Source organism: Phocoena sinus, chromosome 17, assembly GCF_008692025.1.
Source record: "Phocoena sinus isolate mPhoSin1 chromosome 17, mPhoSin1.pri, whole genome shotgun sequence".
In the NCBI taxonomy this organism is placed as follows: Eukaryota; Metazoa; Chordata; class Mammalia; order Artiodactyla; family Phocoenidae; genus Phocoena; species Phocoena sinus.
Window position 1 is genome coordinate 22593128 of NC_045779.1, and position 18050 is coordinate 22611177.

Sequence of the window (18050 nt, forward strand, 5' to 3'; positions counted from 1 at the left end):
TTTATGAGTTTAGATATATGCATATACCCATGAAACATTACCATAATATATGCCATAAACATATACATCACCCCAAAAGTTTCCTCCTGCCTTTTGTATTTATTATTATTATTACATTTTGTGATTAAAAAATCATTTAATGTAAGATCTACCCTCTCAGCAAAATTTTAATTATACAATGCATATTATAAACTATAGGCACTATGCTGTATATTAGATCTTTAAGACTATTCATCTAATATAACTGAAACTTGGTACCCTTTGACTAATATCTCCCCATTTTCACTTTCTCCCAGCCTCTTGCAACCACCATTCTACTCCCTGCTTCTATGAATTTGAATATTTTAGATTTCTCATGTAAGTGGTAATGTGTGGCTACCCATTGCAATCACATGAGGTTTTATTATATTTTTTAAAAAAATCAGTGATGTCTGAATACCACCCCTAGAGATTATGATGTATTTGATCTCAGGAACAAGGTAGACATCAAGTCCTCAGATAGTTCACGCAGATAAAAAGAAAATACCCTTTAGAAAAATACTCAGAGATGCATTTCTTGGCTTAAGAGATTACGAATTTGGTAGCTTGACACTTGTTTTCATATGTTTATGCCTGCTCAAGTTAAGGTAATTATGAGTGATACTTACCAATTCTTATATTTTTTCATATAACATAAAATACATGAAGAAATTACACATTTGCCTTAAACAAGGAGAATATGAGTATATATAAAAATGAGGACAAAGACTAAAATGTGAACTTGAATAAAATGAGAATTGATTTAATGTCTTCAGGTGTACTGAGGAACTCTTCCTCTGGCATGTTTAGAATTATTGTTTAAGTGACGTAGTATTTTTGGCTCTAATAATCTTTAATAGAATAGAAGTGTTCACTTATGACTGATTCAGTTATTGCTGTTTTGCATGGATTCTTACACTTTATTTCAAGATCTACCAAGGTCGACTACTCAGGTATACATTTTCATTAGTGGCTCCCTTAGAGAATGTAGAAGCAATAATCAACAAGAGATCTCATCATGATTCATCAATAGTAGAGATTTTCAATTACTTAAAATGTACACACTGAAAATGTGTGAGCCAAAAGAGAGAACAATGAAATCCTCTTTATCTGATTTTAAAATTCATATAGAAATACAAAGGGCCCTAAATAACCCTGAAAAATAACAGATTTGAAAGTCTGACAATTTATTTCAAGACTTATTAAAAAGCTACTACTATAGACAAGAGTAGTATTAACATAAACATAGATAAATAGATCTAGTGAATAGAATTGAGAGTCAAGAAATAGACATATATATAGTTAGTTAGTTAATTAGTTAATTTTTGACAAAGTTACAGAGGGAATTTAATGGAGAAAGAATTGTCTTTTCAACAAATGGTGTTGGAAAACTGAATGTCCATATTAAAAAAAATTAATAAACTTGATCTATACCTCCTTCTCCTTATAAAAATTTACTAAAGTGGTCCATAGACCTAAATATAAAATCGAAGAATATAAAATTTCTACAACAAAACATAAGAAAAAACCTTTATGAATTTGGGTTAGGCAGAGATTTCTTAAATATGACATCAAAAATATTAGCCATAAAAGAAAAAGTGATAGATAGCACTTCATCAAAATTAAGAACTTGCTGTTTTACAAAAGATAGTGTTGAGAATGAAAGATAAGACATAAATTAGGAGAACAGATTTGCAAATCACATGCCTAAGAAAGAACTTGTAAACTATATTAAAAACTCACAAAACTCAAAAAGACACAAAAACCTAACACAAAATGGATAAAAGATTTAAATAGACTTTTCTTCAGAGAAGATATGCAAATATCAAATAAGTGTATGAAAAAATGCTCAACATTATTAGTCAGGGAAATGAAAAATAAAATCACAATAAAATACCAGTATATACCTATTAAGAAATCAAAATTAAAAAGACTGACTATACCAAGTGCAGGCTAGGAAGTGGAGCAACTGGAGCTCTCATACACTGGAGGTGGAAATGTAAAAGGATACAGCTACTTTAGAAAACCTTGGAGAGATTCATAATGTTATTTATACTCTTACCATAAGGCTCAACAATCTCACTCTTAGGCATTTACACAAGTGAAATGTAATTTTGTGCTCTCACAAAAATCTGTGCATGAATATTTGAAGTGGCTTTATTCATAATTGCTCCAACTGGAAACCACCCAAATGGCCTTCATCTGGAGAATGGATAAACAATTCTGGCACATCCATACAAAGGAATAAAACTGCTACTTAGTAATGTGTGAACTGCTGATACAAAAGACAACATAGATGATTATTAAATGCATTATACTAAGTAAAAGAATCCAAAATCAAAAGGCTACATACTATGATTCCATTCTTTTTTTTTTAAACATCTTTATTGGAGTATAATTGCTTTACAATGTTGTGTTAGTTTCTGCTGTATAACTAAGTGAATCAGCTATATGTATACATATATCCCTGTATCCCATCCCTCTTGTGTCTCCCTCCTACTCTCCCTATCCCACCGCTCTAGATGGTCACAAAGCACTGAGCTGATATCCCTGTGCTATGCAGCTTCTTCCCACTAGCTACTTTACATTTGGTAGTGTATATATGTCAATGCCACTCTCTCACTTCATCCCAGCTTACCTTTCCACCTCCCCGTGTCCTCAAGTCCATTCTCTATGTCTGTGTCTTTATTCCTGTCCTGCCCCTAGGTTCATCAGAACCACTTTTTTTATTATTTTAGATTCCATATATATGTGTTAGCATATGGTATTTGTTTTTCTCTTTCTGACTTAGTTCACTCTGTATGACAGTCTCTAGGTCCATCAACCTCACTATAAATAACTCAATTTCATTCCTTTTTATGACTAATATTCCATTGTATAAATGTGCCACATCTTCTTTATCCCTTAATCTGTCAATGGATACTCTTAGGTTGCTTCCATGTCCTGGCTATTTTAAATAGAGCTGCAATGAACATTGTGGTAAATGACTCTTTTTGAATTATGGTTTTCTCAGGGTATATGCCCAGTAGTAGGATAGCTGGGTCATATGGTAGTTCGATTTTTAGTTTTTCAATGAACCTCCATACTGTTCTCCATAGTGGCTGTATCAATTTATATTCCCACCAACAGTGAAAGAGGGTTCCTTTTCTCCACACCCTCTCCAGCATTTATTGTTAGTAGATTTTTTTGATGATGGCCATTCTGACTGGTGTGAGGTGATACCACAGTGTAGCTTTGATTTGCATTTCTCTGATGAATACTGATGTTGAGCATGCTTTCATGTGTTTGTTGGCAATCTGTATATCTTCTTTGGAGAAATGTCTATTTAGGTCTTCTGCCCATTTTTGGAATAGGTTGTGTGTTTTTTGATATTGAGCTGCATAAGCTGCTTGTAAATTTTGGAGATTAATCCTTTGTCAGTTACTTCATTTGCAAATATTTTCTCCCATCCTGAGGGTTGCCTTTTTGCCCTGTTTATGTTTTCCTTTGCTGTGCAAAAGCTTTTAAGTTTCATTATGCCTCATTTATTTTTTTTTCCATTTCTCTAGGAGGTGGGTCAAAAAAGATCTTGCTGCGATTTATGTCATAGAGTGTTCTGCCTATGTTTTCCTCTAAGAGTTTTATAGTGTCTGGCCTGACATTTAGGTCTTAATCCATTTTGAGTTTATTTTTATATATGGTGTTAGGGAGTGTTCTAATTTCATTCTTTTACATGTAGCTGTCCAGTTTTCCCAGCACCACTTATTGAACAGGCTGTCTTTTCTCCATTGTATGTCATTGCTTCCTTTGTCAAAGATAAGGTGACCATATGTGTGTGGGTTTATCTCCGGGCTTTCTATCCTGTTTCACTGATTTATTTTTCTGTTTTTGTGCCAGTACCATACTGTCTTGATTACTGTACCTTTGTAGTATAGCCTGAAGTCAGGGAGCCTGATTCCTCCACCTCTGTTTTTCTTTCTAATGATTGCATTGGCTATTCGGTATCTTTTGTGTTTCCATACAAATTGTGAAATTTTTTGGTCTAGTTCTGTAAAAATGCCATTGGTAGCTTGACAGGGATTGCACTGAATCTGTAGATTGCTTTGGGTAGTACAGTCATTTTCACAATGTTGATTCTTCCAAGCCAAGATCATGGTATACCTCTCCATCTGTTTGTATCATCTTTAGTTTCTTTCATTAGTGTCTTATAGTTTTCTTCATACAGTTCTTTTATCTCCATACGTAGGTTTCTTCCTAGGTATTTTATTTTTTGTTATTGCAATGGTAAATGGGAGTGTTTCCTTAATTTCTTTTTCAGATTTTTCATTATTAATATATAGGAATGCCAGAGATTTCTGTGCATGAATTTTGTATTGTGCAACTTTACCAAATTTATTAATTAGCTCTAGTAGTTTTCTGGTGGCATTATTAGGATTCTCTATGTATAGTATCATGTCATCTGCAAAAAGTGACAGCTTTACTTCTTCTCTGATTCAGATTCCTTTTATTTCTTTTTTGTCTCTGATTACTGTGGCTAAAACTTACAAAGCCATGTTGAATAATAGTGGTGAGAGTGGATAAACTTGTCTTGTCCTTGATCTTAGAGGAAATGGTTTCAATTTTTCACCATTGAGAATGATGTTGGCTGTGGGTTTGTCATATATGGCCTTTATTATGTTGAGGTAAGTTCCCCGCCTGCCTACTTTCTGGAGAGTTTTTATCATAAATGGGTGTTGAATTTTGTCAAAGCTTTTCCTGCATCTATTAAGATGAGCATCTGGTTTTTCTGCTTCCATTTGTTAATATGGTTTATCACATTAATTGATTTGTATATACTGAAGAATCCTTGCAATCCTGGGATAAACCTCACTTGCTCATGTTGTATGATCCTCTTAACGTCCTGTTGGATTATGTTTGCTAGTATTTTGTTGAGGATTTTTGCATCTATGTTCATCAGTGATATTGGCCTGTACATATTTTCTTTGTGACATCTTTGTCTGGTTTTGGTATCATGATGATGGTGGCTTCATAGAATGTGTTTTGGAGTGTTCCTCGCTCTGCTATAATTTGGACTTTGAGAAGGATAGGTGTTAGCTCTTCTCTAAATATTTGATAGAATTTGCCTGTGAAGCCATCTGGGCTCTTTTTTGTTGGAAGATGTTTAATCACAGTCTCAGTTTCAGTGCTTGTGATTGGTCTGTATATTTTCTATTTCTTCCTGGTTCAATCTCAGAAGGTTGTGCTTTTCTAAGAATTTGTCCATTTCTTCCAGGTTGTCCATTTTATTGGCATATAGTTTCTTGTAGTAATCTGTCATTGTCCTTTTTATTTCTGCAGTGTCAGTTGTTACCTCTCTTTTTTCATTTCTAATTATATTGATTTGAGTCTTCTCTTTTTTTTTTTTTCTTGATGAGTCTGGCTAATGGTTTATCAATTTTGTTTATCTTCTCAAAGAACCAGCTTTTAGTTTTATTGATCTTTGCTATTGTTTCCTTCATTTCTTTTTCATCTATTTCTGATCTGATCTTTATGATCATTCCTTCTGCTAACTTTGGGGATTTTTTCTTCTCCTTTCTCTAATTGTTTTAGGTGTAAGTTTAGGTTGTTTATTTGAGGTGTTTCTTGTTTCTTGAGGTAGGATTGTATTGCTATAAAGTTCTGTCTTAGAATTGCTTTTGCTGTATCCCATAGGTTTGGGGTCATCGTGTTTTCATTGCCATTTGTTTCTAGGTATTTTTTGATTTCCTCTTTGTTTTCATCAGTGACCTATTGTTTATTTAGTAGTGTATTGTTTAGGCTTCATGTGTTTGTATATTTTACAGTTGTTTTCCCCTAGTTGACATCTAGCTTCATAGCATTGTCATCAGAATAGATACTTGGTACAATTTCAATTTTCTTAAATTTACCAAGGCTAGGTTTGTGACACAAGATATGATATATCCTGGAGTATGTTCCACGAGCACTTGAGAAGAAAGTGTATTCTGTTGTTTTTTGGATGGAATATCCTATAAATACCAACTAAGTCCATGTTGTTTAACGTGTCATTTAAAGCTTGTGTTTCCTTATTTATTTTCATTTTGGATGATCTGTCCATTGGTGAAAGTGGGGTGTTAAAATCTCCTACTGTGATCCTCTAACTGTCAATTTCCCCTTTAATGGGTGTTAGCGTTTGCCTTATGCATTGAGGTGTTCTTATGTTGGGTGCATAAATATTTACAGTTGTTTTATCTTCTACTTGGATTGATCCCTTGATCATTATGTAGTGTCCTTCTTTGTCTCTTGTAATAATCTTTATTTTAAAGTCTATTTTGTCTGATATGAGAATTGCTACTCCAGCTTTCTTGTGATTTCCATTTGCGTGGAATACCTTTTGCCATCCTCTCACTTTCAGTCTGTTTGTGTCCCTAGGTCTGAAGTGGGTCTCTTGCAGACAGCATATATATGGGTCTTGTTTTTGTGTCCATTCAGCCAGTCTATGTCTTTGGTTACAGCATTTAATCCATATTCATTTAAGGTAGTTATTGGTACGTATGTTCCTATTACCATTTTCTTAATTGTTTTGGTTTTGTTATTGTAGGTCTTTTCCTTCTCTTGTGTTCCCTACCTAGAGAAGTTCTTTTAGCATTTGTTGTAAAGCTGGTTTGGTGGTACTGAATTCTCTTAGCTTTTGTTTGTCTGTAAAGGTTTTAATTTCTCCGTTGAATCTGATGAGATCTTTGCTGGGTAGAGTAATCTTGGTTGTAGGTTTTTCCCTTTCATCACTTTAAATATGTCCTGCTACTCCCTTCTGGCTTGCAGAGTTTCTGCTGAAAGAACAGCTCTTAAACTTATGGGGATTCCTTTGTATGTTATTTGTTGTTTTACCCTTGTTGCTTTTAAAATGTTTTCTTTGTATTTAATTTTTGATAGCTTGAATTAATATGTGTCTGGGCATATTTCCCCTTGTATTTATCCTGTATGGGACTCTCTGCGCTCTCTGGACTTGATTATTTCCTTTCCCATATTAAGGAGGCTTTCAAATATAATCTCTTCAAATATTTTCTCAGTCCCTTTCTTTTTCTCTTCTTCTGGGAACCCTATAATTCGAATGCTGGTGTGCTTAATTTTGTCCCAGAGGTCTCTGAGACTGTCCTCAATTCTTTTCATTCATTGTTCTTTATTCTTCTCTGTGGTAGTTATTCTCACTATTTTATCTTCCAGGTCACTTATTCGTTCTTCTGCCTCAGTTATACTGCTATTGGTTCCTTCTAGAGAATTTTGAATTTCATTTATTGTGCTGTTCATCATTGTTTATTTGCTCTTTAGTTCTTCTAGGTCCTTGTTAATTGTTTCTTGCATTTTCTCCATTTTATTTCCAAGATTTGGGGTCATCTTTACTATCATTACTCTGAATTCTTTTTCAGGTAGACTGCCTATTTCTTCTTCATTTGTTTGGTCTGGTGGGTTTTTACCTTGCTCCTTCATCTGTTGTGTGTTTCTTTTTCTTCTCATTTTGCTTAACTTACTGTGTTTGCGGTCTCCTTTTCACAGGCTGCAGGTTTGTAGTTCCTGTTGTTTTTGGTGTCTGACTTCAGTGGCTAAGGTTGGTCCAGTTGGTTGTGTAGGCTTCCTGGTGGAGGGGACCCGTGCCTGTGTTCTGCTAGGTGAGGCTGGATCTTGTCTTTCTGGTGGGCAGCTCCACATCCTGTGGTGTGTTTTGGGGTGTCTGTGACCTTATTATGATTTTAGGCAGCCTCTCTGCTAATGGGTTGGGTTGTGCTCTTGTCTTGCTAGTCGTTTGGCATAGGTTGTCCAGCACTGTAGTTTGCTGTCTGCTGAGTGGAGCTGGGTCTTAGCGTTGAGATGGAGATCTCTGGGAGAGCTTTTGCCATTGATAATACGTGGAACTCGGCCCCCCCACCTCAGAGGCATAGGCCTGACACCCCGTCGGCGCACCAAGACCCTGTCAGCCACATGGCTCAGAAGAAAAGGGAGAAAAAAAAAAAAAGAAAAAAGTAATAATAAAATAAACTAAATTTATTAAAATAAAAATATTATTATAAATTAAAAAATAAAAAGTCATAAAAAAAAGAAAGAAAGAAAGAAGAGAGAAACCAAACCAATAAACAAATCCACCAGTGATAACAAGTGCTAAAGAAAAAAGAAAAAACAAAAAACAAAAACGGACACGCAGAACCCTGGGACAAATATTAAAAGACAAAATCACACAAAGAAGCATACACACTCACAAAAACAGAAAAAGGAAAAAAAAATCTAACCATATATATATATATATATATATATATATATATATATATATATATATATAAAGGGAGAGACAAACACATCTACAAATGATAATAAACTCTAAATACTAAACTAAAATTAACATAAACCCAGAAACAAATTAGATGCAGAAACAAACCCGAAGTCTACAGTTGCTCCTACAGTCCACCTCCTCAATTTGGGATGAATCGTTGTATATTCAGGTATTCCACAGATGCAGGGTACATCAAGGTGATTGTGGAGATTTAATCCGCTGCTCCTGAGGCTGCTGTGGGAGATTTCCCTTTCTCTTGTTTGTTTGCACAGCTCCTGGTTTGGATTTGCCCCCGCCTCTGCGTGTAGGTCGCCTGAGGGCGTCTGTTCTTCCCCCAGACAGCACGATGTTAAAGGAGCAGCTGATGCGGGGGCTCTGGACCACTCAGGCCGGGGGGAGGGAGGAGTACTGATGAGGGGCGAGCCTGCGGCGGCAGAGGCCGGCATGACGTTGCACCAACCTGAGGTGCGCCGTGCGTTCTCCCGGGGAAGTTGTCCCTGGGTCCCTGGATCCCAGGACCCAGGCAGTGGCGGGCTGCAAGGCTCCCGGGAGGGGAAGTGTGGATAGTGACCTGTGCTCGCACACAGGCTTCTTGGTGGCAGGAGCAGCAGCCTTAGCATCTTATGCCCGTCTCTGGGGTCCGAGCTGATAGCTGGGGTCTGCGCTGATAGCTGCGGCTCGCGCCCGTCTCTGAAGCTCCTTTAAGCAGCGCTCTTAATCCCCTCTCCTCACGCACCAGGAAACAAAGAGGCAAGAAAAAGTCTTCGGCAGCTCCAGAATTTTACCCGGACTCCCTCCCGGCTAGCCGTGGCACACTAGCTCCTTTCAGGCTGTGTTCACACCGCCAGCCCCAATCCTCTCCCTGCGGACGGAAGCCCGAGCCTCAGCTCCCAGCCCCACCCTCCCCAGCGGGGGAGCAGACAAGCCTCTGGGGCTGGAGAGTGCTGGTTGGCACCGATCCACCGTGCAGAAATCTCTCTGCTTTGCCCTCCTCACCCCTGTTGCTGTGCTCTCCTCCGTGGCTCTGAAGCTTCGCCCCTGCCACACCCCGTCTCCACCAGTGAAGAGGCTTCCTAGTGCATGGAAGCTTTTCCTCCTAAACAGCTCCCTCCCAGATGTGCAGGTCCGGCACTATTTTTTGCCTCTGTTTTTTCTTTTGCTCTACCCAGGTATGTGGGGAGTTTCTTGCATTTTGGGAGGTCTGAGGTCTTCTGCCAGCGTTTAGTAGGTGTTCTGTAGGAGCTGTTCCACATGTAGGTGTATTTCTGATGTATTTGTGGGGAGGAAGGTGGTCTCCACTTCTTACTCCTCCGCCATCTTGAAGACCCAAAGCCTATGATTCCATTCTTAAGACATTCTTTTTTTTTTTACAACCTCACTTCTGAGTCTCACAAAGCCTTTATTTATTTATTTTAAAATTTTTATTGGAGTATAGTTGATTTACAATGTTGTGTTAACTTCCGGTATACAGCAAAGTGAATCAGTTATATATATACATATACCCACTTTTTTTGTATTATTTTCTCATATAGTTCATTACAAAGCATTGAGTTCCCTGTGCTATACAGTAGGTCCTTTATTATTTTATATATAGTAGCTTGTATATGTCAATCCCTATCTCCCAATTTATTTCTCCCCCTCATCTCCCTCTGGTAACCATGAGGTTATTTCTTATGATATTCTGGAAAAGGCAAAATTATAGGGAGATAAAACAGATCATTAGTTGTAAGGAACTGGGGGCTATTGGAGGGACTGACTACAAAGTGTTATGAGGTACTTTTTTAGAGTGAAGGAACTGGTCTACATTTTGATTGTGATGATGGTTACATGACCATGTGCTTGTCAAAATCTGCAGAATTATATATTACTAAAAAGTGTAAATTTTACTGTATATAAATCATACCTTAACTTTTTTAAGGGTGAAAATAAAGAGCAAACAAAAAACTCTGCATATGATGTCCCGTTGCTTCCCTGATGAGTGTAATTCTGAATATACACGAAAATTACCCCATGTTGACTGTGCTGTTGTTGTATTACAACTCAGCTCTCAGTAACGCCCTGGATAACTGCTCTGTCCAGTGCTGACTCATTTGTACTTGAGCATCTAAGTCCTCCATCCTGGGCCTGACTTGAGATGCTGAGGATAAACTGAAGGGTGTGTGATATTTAATCTATAGAAGTCCAAAGGCCAAAGCAAGGACAAATTATGTTCCTTCACTGTGGGAGTGATTTAGGTCATACCCAAGGAAGAACTTCCCCACAGGTCAGTACTAGGAGATACTAAAAAGGTTGCAGAGGAAACTATTAGCACTTTTTTAGAACTCAAATGAAAGAATATGGGCATCTGACTCTCGTGAATTTTTTCATATATCACATACTTATGAATACCTCCTTAGCACAAGGCTCAGGCAGGGCCCCAGGCACACAGATACAAAAGCTGAGTGAAGTTCTGTCCTCCATAAAAAGAGGGAAACTAGAGTATACAGTTGTGAAAATAAATCCAGATGCAGGTAGCTCAAATTATTGCTTCGGAACTGCCAGGCCGACACAGCCATCATTCACAGAGATTCATCTCTCCCAACGGAATAAAATGTACTAAGTACTTCTAATTAAGTATACATTCAGGAAGCAAAGATATAGCATGATACCAAACAATAGCGATGCAGGTCTGTGGCATAAAAAGTATTCTAAGAACCAGGCTGACAATGTGATGAGTATTTTGTTCTCTTCATAAGACTGTCTTATTTCTTTTAACTGTCTCTCTAATTAGGGAATTAATACAATCTAGCTGACAGCTACATTACACCATCTACTTTTCTATAAATTATGCATAAAAATTTCACACACTGACTTACAAACACAAGTTTGAGATTAAAATGTTCCATAATATGCTTGCTATGTTTCATGCAAAGTTAGTTTATTTAATGCATTCTCTTAGAAACTTTTTAACATCCTGTTGAAATTACAGTTTACATAAACATAAATCATTTGGTTAAGTCAATTAGTGTGGAGTATAAAGCAAATAAGGGTCCTAAACTGTTTATGGGCATTCTTTTCTGTGTTTACAACTGTAATTCTCAAAGACAAGCTTGAAGAGCCATCACTTCAGGAATCTGGAAATGTTCTGGCATCTGTTGTAAAGAGTGCAGTGTCCATGTTTACAGCAAAGGTGAGAGCTGAATTCTAACAGACCCAAAGCAACCCAGACAATATAGTCTCATTCGACACATACCTCATGGCCATCAGTGGGAACATTATTGCTATTCTCATCTCAATTTCCTCAGGCTCTTACTCATGCCTTGTAGACACAGAGTGATTTATTGAGCAGTGTTAATGTCCTGAATTTATAGTTAACAAATAGCTATAGAACTCTGGGTTCATGGAATATTAAGGTAGACAAAGTGGGGAAAGGAGGAAGGGAATTGTCACGTGACATGCTTGTTTCTAAGAAGGTGCTTTGATGTATTGTTTACATTAATTATCACAATAAGACCTAGAAATAGCTATTATATCATAATAGACATAATATCCTCATGTCATATGTGAGTAATCTGATTTAGCTGCAATATCTATGGTTTTATCTAAAGAATATCTGCAAGAACCAGGAAGCCCTTCTCCCCAATATCCCTCTAACCCTAACCTACTCCCTTAAAGTTCCTGAGCCTCAGTGATTGGCTCCACTGGGTTCAGGAAGTATTCTGCTCTGTTGCCCACTCAGGATATACACATTAGTGTGACCTAGGATGCTTGTAAAAGATGTAAATTCCTGTGCTCTACTTGTGTTTGAAAATTTGGGATTTTGGAATGAGAAATTGGATTTCCCATAATCATAAACTATTCTGTATTTTTCATAACATTTATTCATGTGTTTTTAAATAATAATGAGTGACCATAATAATATATAATGAATCATTTTAATGTGATATAGTTACCTAGAAATTTCAGTGGTTTTCTGTGAAAAAAATATAACAATAAATGCATGGCTATTTATTATTATTAACCAACATATTGTGTTAAGATTATATATTTCAATAACAGGCAAAAATGTTCTATACTTGATATAGAATTTGGGAATAGGAAATATTAAAGTATGGGAACATTGACATGAAATAAATATCATATAGATGTCATTAAAAATGGAAAGATAATACCACAAATATTAAATGTTTAAAATTATCATTTAATATGAAATTTTAAAACATACAATACATTAATTGCCTTGTCTTATAGTCTTATGTTTGTTTCTTGACAGATATTCTGAATATAGAAGAGTTTTTTTCATTTTGGCTGAATTGTTAAGAAGGCAACCAAAAATTTCTTCAAGTTGGGAAATAGGGTACCTATGCCTCATGTAAGGTGTTTTTCTCTTTTATCCAGAAAATGCTTTGTCTGCTTGCCCTGATTTTATTTGTTTGTTTCTGAATGAAATCTATATTACTTTCATTAATTTATATTCACCTATAACAAATATTCAAATACTGGAAAATGCCAGGGAATATTATTGAGTAGCATTCAAATGACAAAATACCTGGATCTCTTATTAAGATTAATAGCAGTACAGTGAATCACACATCAGAAACAGCTAATTTTGCTTTCCAAACTTGCTTTTTTTTTGAGACACCACTCAAAGAATTTGTTCAAAGTGTCTGTGCAGAAAAACATTAATATTTATTTTAACTGCAAGAATGACTCACTCTTACCAGCAGACAGGGCCATGAACGCACACTCAAAATAAGGCAAGAGCTCTAAGCAAGACTGGCTGATAGGTTGACCTGGACTTTCAGCTCTAAATGTCAGTGTTTCCTATTCTTGCTTATTGAGTCAGTGGATATCTTTGAATTTGGAATCGGGATCGATTCTATGTCCATTGTTAAACTTTAATTCTTGTAGGAGTTAAAATACCTTTTTCTGTGTTCTTGATTCTTTGAATGATTATGCTCTGTATTGGGAAAAACATACACATTCCCTGAGAAACATCAAGGAGAAATTCCCACATGGAAACACAGTGCTTTATATCCGAGATTTCAATAGATTGAGTTTTGAGGGAGTACCTGATAGTCTGCGTTTTAAACAAGCATCTCAGGTGACACTTAGGATCCCCAAAGTTTAAGAACTACTGGATTGACTTTTCGTTAAAATACAAAAATCTCTAGGTGGGATAGTACAATAAATTATTATCAATCGCTATCACCTTAGAAAGAATATACAGTTGACCCTTGAATAACATTGTGGTTAGGAGTGCCAAATGCCCCCGCCCCACAGTTGAAAATCTATGTATGACTTTGCAGTTGGCCCTTCATATCCAAGATTCCACATCCAAGGATTCAACCAACTGTGGATTTACCCAGCCATGGATTCAACCATTTGTGGATCATGTAGTACTGTAGTCCATATTAACTGGAAAAAAAAAAAAAAAACTGTATATAAGTGGACCTGTTCAGTTCAAACTTGTTCACTGGTCAACGGTACTACATAATATCTCTAGTTTAGGGCATAAAGCTGAAAGATTTTGAAAGAACTGTATTTCTAAAAGAGGTCTGGGGGAGAAAACATTAATTATGAGACCAGGTCTAGGTGAGCATTTCTTTGGGGCAATCTGGCCACCTATGGAGGGAACAAAGAACAATCAGTAAGAGGGAAGAAGTAGAGAAGAACTTTCTTTCTACCTTTATGTGAGGAAGAAAAAAACAGTGAATTGCAGAAGATCATTTTAAACTACCTCGCCATTTGCCTAGGTTTTTTTCTACTAAAACTGAGAGGTTGGAGAAAGAAGGAAGTTAAGGGTCTGGGACTGTAATTGCCTGCTGGTATGGGGGGGGGCAACAGGAGGCCACCCAAGGGAGAGAGCTTTATCAGTCTCGGTAAGCAGATGCCTGGTCCATGTGGAAGAACATCAAGATGTGCTCTTCACCCTGAAAGTTAGGACTCAGAGTTAGGGAGTTCCATTGAAGAAGTGGCTAATTAAAGGTAAGCAAGGTCAGCTTTTCAGGAAAATGGTACTGGAGAATCTGGAGAAAATTGTTGGATTAGCCAAATTCAGTCAGAAGAGCATGGTGGTTTGAATGCCAAAGCTCCTTTTAGAAGGTGTTTTGAATCCTCTTTTTCTGCTTCTGTGTACAGATGTTCCCAATAACACCAGGAAATGATTAATTCTGAACAAGGACTAACAATGACAAAATGGATTCTGTTCTGAAAGAGCTGAAAATTTAGCCTTGATGTTCAAAGTGTGGCCCATGGACCAACAGCATCAGCATCACCTGGGAGCTTGTTATACAGGCAGAATCTCAGGTCCCATCCCAGACCTGCTGAATCAGAATCTGCATTGTAACAAGATACCCAGATGATCACATGCTCATTAAGTTTGGGGAAATACCAGAGTAAGGCCGAAGTTCTCAGCTGTAGCATCCTTCAAAATCAGCTGAAAGGTGAATTAAAGCACAGATTGCTGGGCCCCATTTCCAGAGTTTCTGATCCAGTTAGTCTAGAGTAGGGCCCAAGACATTGCATTTCTTATAAGCTCTCTAGAAGTAGATGCTGATGCTACTGGTCTGGGTGCCAATATTTAGGAACCACTAGTCTAAGTATGCAAACTCCAGTATAGCCCTCCAGTTTCCTCATTTCTTTGTCCTTTTTAAAATTTTTAATTCAAAAAAACCTCTGTGTTTCCATTGCCTGGTTCTCATATATTATTTCATTTCATACCAGATGTAACTGACTCTTGGTAATATTTCTTTCTGTCAGTTTATAACTGAGATTTGGTTATAACGTTAGGACAAACTTCAGGATGGATGCCCCACCTACGGACTCTTATAAGGAGATCTCACTTGTCCTATGTGATTCTTTAACCACAGAGTTCTATCCCAATTCCATATGGCCCTCTTATGGTCATGAGGCTCATGGACAACCAGGCTATATATTGGAGAGTAGCTAATGGAAACATATTGTAAGAAAATCTCTATCCAAATAATGAAAATGGTGATGAATTTGACTTATTAAATTCTTTCTCTTGGAAATTTAAATTGGCTATATAAGGAGAGAAATTTTTAGGTTGCTGAAAGACAAGTTAAAAGGCATACCTTGCAAATGCAGTCAAGCAGAGTCAAAAGGCAACAGTGGCTCTAAGACAGCTGAATTTATGAAGAAAAGGCTAAGAATAGGGCTTTGAAGACATGGTTCATCTTTACAAACTTCAAACACTGAGATAGAGAGATAATTGTCAGTGATACTTACCTTAAAATTCTATACAAATATGAGCTCTGTTCACTAATAAGGAATTGAATTTAAGAATTGTTCTGTCTGCTCTGATTTTATTGTTGTGTGTGGTTTGACAAATCTCTCTATGGTAGGAATAGATCCTTAAAGTGATAGAATCACCCTGGAGCTTTGATGAACATTCTAGTGGTTACTAGTGCTCTTGGTCAAATATTTATAGCTCTCTACTTTCTGGGCAATAGGTTGGATTGTACTTCCTGGCTCTCTGTTAGTTGAGTGGTAATTAGTCAGGATCTTGGGAGAAAAAAAATGATACAGGAAAACAAAATAATTGAGAAGTTTTTAATAAAAAAAAATACTTGGGAGAAATCTTGGGAGGATCTTGAGAGAAAAAAAATGGTACAGGAAAACAGAATAATTGAGAAGTTTTTAATAAAAAAAATACTTCTAGGTTGTGGCAGAATTTACAGAAACCAATAAATGACAATGCAGAACCCTAGGGCTAACAAAAGGAAAGAACTCTTATCCCTAGGCATGAAGGGAGGAAATGGTTTTGTTACCAAACTCAGGTTCAGCTGCTCAAAAATACAATATTGAGAGACAAGTGTTGGGTAAAAGGAAAGATAGCTTTATTGAGGAAGTTGGCAATCCTGGGGAGAAGGTGGACTCATGTCCAAAGCCAACTACCCCCCAAGCAATCTTTTAAAAGGGAGTATCAGTGGTGTATGGGTTGGGGGGTTGGCTACTTGCGGAACAGCATAGTCAGCTCCGACAGTCATCTTGAACTTGGTCATGTGGTAGTCTGATTAGCATCATCTTGAGCGTTTTAAGTACCGTTAATCTTCAGTTCCAGAGTCAGTTTTTTTCCCATTTCCTTAAGGCCAGTTCTTGGAATTGGGTAAGACAGAGCATCTTATGTCCTGGCCACAGTCTGGTCATCATGTAGTTAACTTCTTCTACCTGGTGGGTGGTTTCACTATCTGTAAAACAGCTCAAAAGACATGGCTGAGAATATTATCTATAGCTCTTGAGGGGGAAATAAATTTCCTTGATTTTATTTAATGGCTAAACTATTATTATTTTGTCTTGTTTGACTGCTTTCTTTTGCTTTTGCATTATTTTATTAAATTTATTTTAGACTAAAGCTTTTCTGAAGACAAGAGGCAGGTGGAGGACATGGGAGGGGGTGTCTGTCCTGGGAAAGCAAGGAGAGTCCTGCTCCGTTACAGCATTATGGTTTTCAGAGCCAACAGAGATGACTTCCTGACTGGAAATGGGACCTTCAGTAGAAAAGCACAGTCTACCCACAGTCACCTCAAATGGAGGGACTTGGGGGACAAATAATTCAGCCCATTGTCCTGCCTTCCAATCACTTGTTGGTGCCTCCCAGTGGCTAAACCCAGCTGGAAGACCTAGGAAAACAAAGCAGCTTTTCAGGAGCAGTGTGCAGAGTATGTCTGCAGAGGTAAATTAAGATATTTAGCACAAGTGTAGTAGAGTAGTTGGTTTTCCACAATGGCTTGTGAGCCAAAGTGATTATATATATATATATATATATATATATATATATATATATATATATATATCTCACTTCCTTAGCAGAGCATTTAATTGTTGGTGCAAGACCCCTCAGAGTTCAGAGATGTTCCAGATTGTTGCTCCTTTGTCAGTCTGTGGTGTAGAGGAATGAAAACCAGAAAAGAGCTTCTAGTTAACTCTTGATAGGCATTTAATATGAATGAGAAATGAATCATTGTGGTCTGAAGCCACTAAAATTGTGGGATTGTCTGTTATGACAACATAATTTATATTGCTAATACAGATGTTACCTATAATTGGCATATTGTTATAACCAAGTGACTAAAATATCTGTCATTATTTTAGGAGACATGCAGTGGAAAGTAAGGGAACCAGTATCTGAAGCTGGAAGAATGGTAATCTGTATTATTTGGTGATAAAATATGTGGCAAAGCTGTAATGTACATTCACCTGCCAGGCAGATAATGTACCAAATGAGCTTGAACTTTAGGGAAAGAAGTTGTAAAACAGAAAAGTGAAAGCATGTGTGGGGTTACTTTTGATATTTGACAGGGAGGGGTAGACAGAGAGAGAGAGAGAACAGAGAGACAGAGGGAGAGAGAGAGACAGAGACAGCATAGTGAGAGGAAACAGAGAGACGAAGAAGAGAGAGAGTAAACTAGAAAAGAATTAGCCAACTTGCAAGCAGGAATTAATGAGAATAGTTTAGAATTTTAGCCACAGAGCCTTGTGAGACACGTCTGATTCTCGTTCAAAATTGGTGAAAGGAAAAACTGAGACAACTTTTGACCAAAAAAAGACAAATTAGAATTTATTCTTGTGGCAAGTTTCAAATTTAAGGTATGGCTGTTACCCCAGTCGTAAAATCTCTGAATTAATTAAAGAACCTCAGTGCAAAGGCCCAAATAAGGTTACAGTATTCAGGAAACCTATTCATTTGAGCAAAATGGCTGAGAGAAAAGAGACTAAGTACGTGACTCTTTGACCAAAATTGGAAAAGATC